Below are 10,086 nucleotides of genomic sequence, written 5' to 3'. Positions count from 1 at the left end.
CCTATGCATCTGTGCCTGCTACCCAACTGGCCGAAAAACAAATTTAAAAACAAAGTAAAAGGGCAAAATTGATACAAAAAGACTTTACATGTAACGAAGTGATAATCAGCTGCTATCAAAGTGATCTGAGAAAAGAACCCTTAAAAATTCCGACTTCGACCAGATTCGAACGTGGGCCTCCCAGATAATAGTTGGGGAATGCTACCAATTGAGCTGTGAAGCTACATGATGTGAGGGAGACAAATTTTGAGAGGTTATTCGTTCCCGTAAAGGAATCAGATCATAATTATATGAAATAGATAATGCTGACCTACACGAATCATACTTTCACCGGGGATAAAAACCTTGCAGCTTAAAACTACTTGTTGAAGCCGATGTTCTGCGATTTTCTTGCAATTAAATTGAACATCTAACTATTACAAAATTAATTCGAATTAATTTGAGGGACCTTAACCTCCAGCTTTTACTTACCTGCCTATGTTAAGAATAACAATTCCTTCTATTGTTCGTAAGTCGAGTTTTTTGCCATCAATCTGCAGCGAAAAGGAAGTCACAACAGAGGATGCTGAGTAAACAAGATACTGGTGTCTGGAAAGTTAAAGAGGACGAGAGGCAAACAACCACCGCAAAACGCCAAAATAAAATGCTCAGGTGTGTTTGGGACATGAACTAAAAAAAATTGTGCTGCTGATATACATGCAATCATTAAGTGTTGAATACAACTGAAAGACCATGATGATCTGGACCAACACTCGATGCTAAGAATGTTAAGTTTGAAAAACAAGACTGACTCCCCTATTGATGGGCTATTTAAGCTTTCCGCAACGTGAAGTGACTTCAAAATTTGCTATTCCACCTGATTATGATGGTTGTCCATTGCAGCTTACACTCCTCCCCCTCTCCCTCCCCCTCCGCGGGATTTTGTCAGGTTTCCCTAGCCGTTCGCCTGCTCCTTGGTGGCGAGAGGCTCTCTGAGAAATCTGTGTTCATCCCATGAGGGCATCAACACGAGCTGGCCAAGGCAAGAACATAAACCTTTCCACCCGTAGTACGGTCCGTTTTCCATGTTAGCCACCCTTTAGGTACATAACCCATTCTGATACAGGGTTTTAATAACCTTTTTCCATAAGCAGCTGTCGATGGTAAAATAGACGGCTGTGCCCGAAAAGGGGCAGTATGGTGAAACCTAAACATGAGCACGCCCTCAGGATAAACAGAAGGCAGTAAGAGGTCTTACAATCAGCGGTACACTCTTTTTATTGTGATCAGCCCTTCAATATCATCGCTCTAGAGATTCATTAATCACCTCTGTTTCGACCTTTTGAGTAAATGTCCGGGAGTAGCCTTTGACCATTTTCTTTATACCTGCTCTAAAATAAACTCCTTTGTTGTGAAGCCTGAAACAAAAAGAAACAAAAACAAAAAAGTGGGAAAATTATAGATTCAACAAAGTCGCACTAACAATAAATTGCAAAACACAAAGTCGGTTTTTTTCATTTTTTAAATCTCTTTGTTTGTCCTCAATACATATTACTTAAAATAAGAAATTTTCATGGAGTTGCAAAAAAGTTGTGACATTTTAACCAAGTTGAAAGTTTTTCAAAACATTTAGAACTTCGCTTTTTTTTGTTTGTCTTTAATTCTGAGCACGTGCGATATGTAAACCCTGTGTTGCACTCTAGAACTTATTTTGGCATGAGTCATTGACCAATCACGAACGAGATATCTGTTGGGCATGTGGTAATAGCCAAAAAGGGAAATTTTTCTTTTAAATTTCTTCTTTCTAATAACATAGAAAGGGAATGGTCAAGAAGCCTTTCCTTTTCCCTCACTTAGCAATATTTCTCCACAACCCCATACTTCACTATGCAGATAGTTTATGGATAAAAAAACAACCGCAGAAACAATATATTGCCTCTAGGACTATGACTTTAAATTGATTTACTACAATAATAGTAAGGGGTTATACAGAAATATTTCTGCTACTCATGATATTAATATCATTCCACGTTACTAAATAAACAGTAAATCCAAACATTTTCTTATTTTTGCTTTATTCACACATAGCCAACTCGGTACTTATTTTTACCACCGAGCTCATGTCCATTAAGAGGAAGTCGCTGTTCGATCCAAAGTTACTGCTGCAAATAGGATTTTGGCCGTTCGTGGCTGGAATGATCTTGTACTATCTGTATAGAAAGGCATCTAAGAAATCTGGCAGACCTGAAACAAAGTCGAGCAAGGAAAACAAAAAGAAATAATAAAACTGGAAACTGTTTCATTTATGAGATTATTCGTAAATGGTGTCACAGTATGCCTCTTACCCGGCTTAAGTTGGCTGTGACAAACTTGAAACTTTCCATGCGCAACGCTTGAAGTTCGTTGACCACCTCTGGAGCAATCAGCCCGGAAACCAGAACTCAGTTAGTGTCTGAGAGAGGTGACAATTTAGGTACAATGCCTGGAGCGCGGGCAAACGCCAGTGTCGAAGTCGCGATTGGCTTTTAATTTAGATCTGATTGATTGACAGGATGGTGCTAGTTTTCTGGACCAATTGTGACGATAAGTTTTCCGCCCCAAAACTGGAGGACTGAAACTGGAAACGAAAACTACTTAATTATTCCATCTGTTTCTACGACGGAAAGAATCTCAAAATTAAAAAGACGGATGCAATAAACTCTAGGCCATTAAAGTAGGAAACCTAGGTGCGAATTTACAGCTCTGATATAGAAAACAATACCTATCTTAATTGCAGTAGCGCAGCTCAGGAAATAAAAAAACGAAAAAGCAATTAAAAGTTTCTGCTTATTTATGCAAAATTGGTTTGGAAACCATCGCATGAAAAGAAATTAGATTTACGCGTTTAAACTCAGCTGCTATCTACCATGAAAACCAATGTTTCCAGAAAGACCATTAACACTTATATTTACCTAAAAAAAACCATGTAATAAATAACGAAAGTGCCGACAAGCAGGTGCATATGATGAAAGCGAGTAACAACAAAAATCTATTCAAAAGCTACTGTGGTTTTTATGCATTTTTTGATTTATTGAAATGAAAGGACTTGAAATGGTTAAATGTGAAAGTTTACGAATAAATATGTTCCGAATAACACACACGGGAAAATCAGTAAATTTTCCCGTAACATTCCTCCCACCTTAAATCGAGACCTCCTGGTCGAGGAAACTCCTAGAAAACGTAGTGGTCATAATGACCATTGAACTTGGCATTCTTATAACCGATAAATCTGTCTCGAGTTAAAGCAATATTTCTCTTATTGTATGCCCTTATGTCGTATTTCTTAGTGCGCGTAATCTTCTATTTACTAAGGATTTGTTAACCTACTTCTTGGAAGAATTTAAGAAATAACAAGTTAACAATCGTCTTGATCCTATCTTACTTCCTGGTCAACAGCTAAGTGGTACTCTCTACTTGTTGCTAAAGTCAGTCATGGGTCTGAGGATAAGTAGTCTCCTTAGGTGCATCATGAACTTAGGCATTTCCATTCCTGGAGGTGCTTCTTGATATTGATCAAATCCCTCGTTAGATTCCAGTCTGTAATCAGTTTTGGCTGGGGTATCAGAAAGATCGCCTTGGTGCCAAACCTTCTTTTGTGACACCTGTGCGAAGGACGGTGGTGGTTTTTGGATAACAGACCTGAAGTTACCATTTGCGTCGGTGTGAAATGTTGCGGACAGGGACACAGCAATGAGCACTAATATCAATAGTGACTGGCTTATTACAACTTCTTTGTTCTTTGGATAACGGGAAGGCAAATCTCCTGCAGCAGGCTGCACTGAACCTTCACTGGGAGGAGCGTGTCCATTTGCTCTGACATTCTTTTCTTGAGGCTTAAACGTTCCTGTCAAAGGTGCTGAGGCTGAACTTGCTGGCTCTTGTTGATTTGCTGATTCGTTTAGAGTAATGGTGTTGTTATCGAGGTCAATCATAGCTCTGTTTACTTGGAGGAAATCGCGACCAAGGATGGCGTCATAAGTAAGGTTCTGCACGACCTGGAATTCACAAGGGAACTGACTTTCCTTAAGATATAACGGCAAGGTAATTCTTCTTAGCTGTAGGTTGTCTTTCCCAGTCTGAACTGTGGAAAAGGGAACGTCACCGTAGATCTCTTTTAAAACTTCTTCTTTTATAGCTGAAACGCTTGCACCAGTATCCAACATTAGACGAACAGGTTTTCCTGCTATTTTACCTTTAGTGATCAGGTTGCTAGGGTACGCGTCTGCTTCATTTACGAGGGGTAGCTGGACATTTGACTGATTTGGTATTTGTAACTTTCTTGGCTTCTGGTTTGGATTTCTCGGCTTTCTAATCCGGTTACTAGTTCGTGTTGGCTTCATCTTCTGTAGTAAGTCAGGGTTGTTTGGGGCGTTTTCCTGACTCTCGAGTTGTGATGGAGTCCCTTCAACATCTGATTGGTTCTCTTCTTCGTAAGTGGAAAATTCTTCTGGTTGAGTATAATTTGGTCTGGTAGCACGATGTAGGACCTGTCTCTCCTTCTGGAAACCGTCATTAGATTGGTTATAGTTGCAGTAATACTGAATATGGCCACGGCGTCCACATCGATAACATACGGGTTTAGTCTTGATACTGTACTTCCTCCATTTATAACTAACTTCCTGTTTAGGCTCTATACTCTTAGCGATTCCATTTAGCTTCATTCCAAGCTCGTTAATTTGCTCTTGCATGGCAAACATCCTAAAGTCTCGGTCTGGGAATTGGTGAGGGACAAGATGAGGGCTGCAATTGTCACTGTCTTCAAAGCATCTAATGTCCTCTACTGAATCTGATAACTGGCAGTCAGGGGGGGTTTTCTGTAACCTTGGTAATTTTCCGTCAAATAGGTCTCTGGTGGACTGTTCATCAAGGGCAGACATGTTTGCTCTAGTGTTTACAAGTGGCCCTGCGTCTTTCTGATTCAACTGGGCGGTGACCATAGAATCACGTGATCTGAGCTCATCGGACGTAACGTTACATTGGACAGCAGTAGCTTCAATAGATTCATATGGGGTCTCGTCAGGAACCGGGCCACTGGGTGGCAAATTTTCCTCATATCCGGCGGAAGTACTTAGTTGTGGTGGCACAGAGGGGTCTGCAACTGAGGTGACTGGTTCAGGTTCACATCCGGCGGAAGTTCTAAGAGGTGGCAGGAAAGGATCTGGAACTGAGATGACTGATTCAGGTTCACATCCAGCGGAAGTGCTAATCTGTGGCGGAGAAGGATCTGGAGAAGAGCTGTTTTTCACCGCGTTCTCAGGGTTCATACTTGGACTAGTGTTGGTTTCAATCGTCTTTTGAGCTCGGCGAACAGCCCCGGGGAACGAAATAAGTTTATTTGGCTGGCACTTTTTCTTACTGTCAGGCTTTTTCTTCTCGGCCTTGAGAGGTTTTGTCGGTCCCAGTGGACGGGTGGCTATATCTGCGTCGGTCTTCGTCACCAGACCTCCCGGTAGGTCATTCTCAGAGTGGTCAGCGGATGTGTTTCCATAAATTCCATCATTTGCATAAGCGTGCTTGTAATGTGGCCGTATATCCGATTGTTGTTTTGAGGCTGGGAAGAACTCGCTCGTTAGCGTATTGTATGCCACTTTGTCTTCTCTGGCTACTTCTCGGTGGGATCGGAGCACATTTTGGCGCTGCTGGAAAATTTCATTGTCGACTTGCGAGTCGTTCCTGCCTGAGTTCAGTCCTGGGAACTTTCCTTCACTCTGTGGGAATACATAACAAGTGCCATTGTGTGCTAATGGTGCCATGTGGCTGTGTGGAAAAGCTTCCTCGTTAACAGTGGCTGAATTAAGAACTCTTGGATCCAAGGGAGCCAATCCATCACGTCGCTGTGACTGATACCCAGATCTCGGAAGATTATTATCAGGCGGCTGACGTCGCTGCTGGTGCGGTTGGTAGCGATCAAAATTTTGATTCGCCTCGCGTGAATATCTCTGGTTGCAGTTCTGCTGTACATGGCCAACTCTACCGCAAGAATAACAAACTGGTCGTCCTTCTCGCGTTCGCTGTCTCGGAAGTTCGGCTTCACGGTTGGGTTGTTGGCGTCTGGCAAGACCATTTATTCGGGCGTCCATGCGCCAGTCAAGGTTTTGTATCATGTCCAATAAAGTGTCCTTTATCTGGCGAATTTCCTTGAATACATCGCGTGTTTCTGGGCTCCCGGCTGAATAAGCTGCTAGAGGCGTAACTCGACTACCTTCCGTTTTCCTGGCAGCTTTTTCGAGCTGGTCAATTCTGGCTAGCAGAGCTTCTACTTGGTGAACACTGGCCTCACTAGTGAATCCATTTACCAGGGCGTCGAGTTTGGCCAAGGTATGGTTTTCTTGTGCTGGCGTATCAGGCTTGGCGAGAATCTTTTGTTGTTTAAGCTTCTCGTCCAACATTTCTATTTTAGCTAATATGGCGCTGTTGGTGGCGTCCATGGAACGTGACAAATTATGTATCTGGGCTGTCATATTGCCATCAGGAGCATTGTTCATGGTCGTTTTGACCGCACACGCCAACCTGGCCATTTCTTCAGCTTCGCGGAATGTTCTGGGCTGTTTCAAAAGCACAGTCTCGCGTATTTCTGGTCTCAATCCTTGGACGAAGTAACGCATCTTATCGGCATCTGCTATTTTAAGCCGACGAAACTTGTTCGTTAAATCAGTTAGGTATGTGTCTAAGGATTCCATGGCGCCTTGCTGACGAGTGGAAACGGCCTGCCAAATTATCCAGCTCTGATTGTCATTCGCAAAACGATCCCTCAAGGAATCACGCAGGCCTGCGAAGCTAGCTTTCTCTTCAGGAGACAGAGAATAATAGTAATCCTCGGCTGGGCCAGCAAGGTTCATGACCAACTCTGCCAAAGCTGTGGGGCTGGCTAAGTCAATTCGACGAAGCTTCAGGTAATTTTCTATCTTGTCTAACCATCGGTTAATATCTTCAGTATCATAGCCATGGAATGGGGGTGGTCTGTGTGTGCTTGAAATCTCTGGTAGGGGTGTTTGTGCCAATGCGCTGGCTGTTCGTTGTTGCGCTTGAGACTGTAGATTTAATTGGGCTCGTAGCACTTTTATTTCGTCCTGCATTTCTCTCAGTAATTCAGCTTCCATCGTTGCGAAGTGTCGTTGTTCAGTCTCGCTGTTTATGTCTTCGCAGGATTCTAGATCTTCTTGTTCGTCTGCACTATTTGCTGTATTATCTTCGTTTCCTTCCTCTTCGCTTCCTTCGCTAGACCTTGACTCGAAGCGAAATCTTCTTTGTGGTGCTGTTTGTTTTGGTTCTGTGTAATTTATGCTTTTTCGCACCAACGCGTTAAAATGCTCTGGTGAATTAATTATCTGCAAAAATCTTCTTTCTAGGGATTCGTCGACCTCGGAATCGCTGGTTTCCTCAACTTCTAAATCGGTTCGGGGACCTTGATGTGACTGACTGGACTGGTTTGGGATGAAATCTTCGGATGGATTTGCGTCGCTCTCTTGACGCGGAACAAAGGAGGTCGTTGGCTCTGGTAAACTTTGCTGAACAATGGATGGGCCTTCACACGGATCAATACTAATATCGATCGCTTCGGTATTCGTTCTGTTGGCTGGATTCTGTTCGGAAAATGCGGTGGAAAATCTCGGAAGGCCGTTGGACTGAATAGATTCTATTTCTTCGCTGGAACTGGTGACGTGTGCCGTGGGCGGCAAGGAACTTGGGTGGAATGGTAATTCAAATGACAAAGTACAATTTTCTTCTTCAGACAAAGAAGCCTGCACTTCTCTGTTTACTTTTGGCGTATTATTTCTGGCAACGGGAACGGCTGATTTTCTGCTTCTTAAATTATAGCGCGGTAAACTTTTCGTAAAAACTCTCTTCACGGACTTCATAAAGAGACAAAGGAAATTTCTGGTACTCACGTAACTTGAGCGGTTCTTTACTTGTCGGCGCTCAAGGGATTACATCGGCTGGCGTGAAACTGGATTTGGCGTCTTCTTTGACCTTGATAACGTCCTGGAAGCTCCAAGAAGTGCCCGGCGTAACCACCACTGTGACGATAAGTTTTCCGCCCCAAAACTGGAGGACTGAATCTTCGCGACGGAACAACAACAACTGGGGGAAATAACTCTGTAGAGACGACTTGGCAGCGAGAACGGAAACTCGTCACGATTTCCTGGTACACGGAGATCTACTTCGAGCGAGCTTATACGGACGTCAAGGATAAGACAATCTTTGGTTCCACAGTACTTTTATTCTAGGTCAGGCCAACAAGCGACATGACCTCTAGCATACTCTAGTTTGTAATCATCAAAGCTGTACAAGGTACTTGCTTAAGAAGTAACTGGTGCGAAGTGCTATTGTTACACAAATCGCAATATTTGGATAAGGACACAAAGGAGCGGAAAAATATCTCTTTGAAGTTAAACGAAAACTACTTAATTATTCCATCTGTTTCTACGACGGAAAGAATCTCAAAATTAAAAAGACGGATGCAATAAACTCTAGGCCATTAAAGTAGGAAACCTAGGTGCGAATTTACAGCTCTGATATAGAAAACAATACCTATCTTAATTGCAGTAGCGCAGCTCAGGAAATAAAAAAACGAAAAAGCAATTAAAAGTTTCTGCTTATTTATGCAAAATTGGTTTGGAAACCATCGCATGAAAAGAAATTAGATTTACGCGTTTAAACTCAGCTGCTATCTACCATGAAAACCAATGTTTCCAGAAAGACCATTAACACTTATATTTACCTAAAAAAAACCATGTAATAAATAACGAAAGTGCCGACAAGCAGGTGCATATGATGAAAGCGAGTAACAACAAAAATCTATTCAAAAGCTACTGTGGTTTTTATGCATTTTTTGATTTATTGAAATGAAAGGACTTGAAATGGTTAAATGTGAAAGTTTACGAATAAATATGTTCCGAATAACACACACGGGAAAATCAGTAAATTTTCCCGTAACACAATCACAGAGCAAAGTGAAGCAAACCAAAAGAGAACTTGGCTTGCTTTTCGACTCTTCACACTTACTTTAGACAACGAAAAATTGCTCTACATCGATAATTTCTAAGAACCAGTCAACTAATTTATCGGAAAGTATTATCCGCCTCTATTGACGATTATTCAATGGTAACGCTACTCACTAAATGACAAGGAAAGTCACGGTTAGTAGGTTCAAATGGTTATGTTATAAATGTAAGAATTTGTTCGTTTGTACGCCGTAATGGCGCTTATACATCATGTCTCTATTCCAATGGATAACTGAAGTTAAATGAGATAACACAAGAAACGAGGGGGTTTAATTCGGCTTTCGCTCACTGAATTCTTTCGGTTTCTGATGTGGAATCCTGTATTGAAAGAACTTTCATAGACTTACCGAAAGTTTAGCTTTAGAAGAACTCAAAACTAAGCCTAAATCTTGTTCACTGAAAAAATTGTCAGGAGAATCCAGGTATTAAATGACTGAAAGTGAGAATTATTAATTAAAATGGCAATAAATACCTCTCTAAGTAACTTTTGCGAAGGAGTGAAAAATGCCTATGGTGTTTAGACGGCGTTTTAAGTATTGTAACCCAATCAATAATGCATTGCGATAACAGATTTCTTTGAAAGCCAATTTTACGCAAGCGACCAAAATGATTTGAGAAGGAGTAAAAATACAGATAAATCATTTGCCTGCTTAAGGTGGGCCCTAATAGAAGTGAACTACGACCAAGGTCGTAAACTACGACCAAGCCGCTGTCCCGCCAGAAAAAAACCGATATTTATATATGACACAACTCATCACCCGACAGATATCGCCCGCTGCGAGTGTGAGTGCGTGTGCGTGTGTGGAAGAGGGGGAGTGGGAAGGGGAGAAGCGAAATTGCCCGCTCCTAGAACCAATCAAATCACAAAATTGTAAAATACCGCCCGTCCACGAACTGGGAAAAAAGGAGAAAGTAATGGTAAGCTATTAACCGGCTAAGGGAAGGTCCACATGGGAAAACTTGAAAATGCTACCCTCCAACGGAGATTTATATTGTAAGGACGTCTCAGTCGGTAAATAATATGCTTATCTTTCCACTGACGGGTCATTTTTAATCCCGGAAC

This window comes from Pocillopora verrucosa, chromosome 4 (assembly GCF_036669915.1).
Source record: "Pocillopora verrucosa isolate sample1 chromosome 4, ASM3666991v2, whole genome shotgun sequence".
NCBI lineage: Eukaryota > Metazoa > Cnidaria > Anthozoa > Scleractinia > Pocilloporidae > Pocillopora > Pocillopora verrucosa.
The sequence above is the reverse complement of the archived record's forward strand: the minus strand, read 5'-3'. Positions refer to the sequence as shown.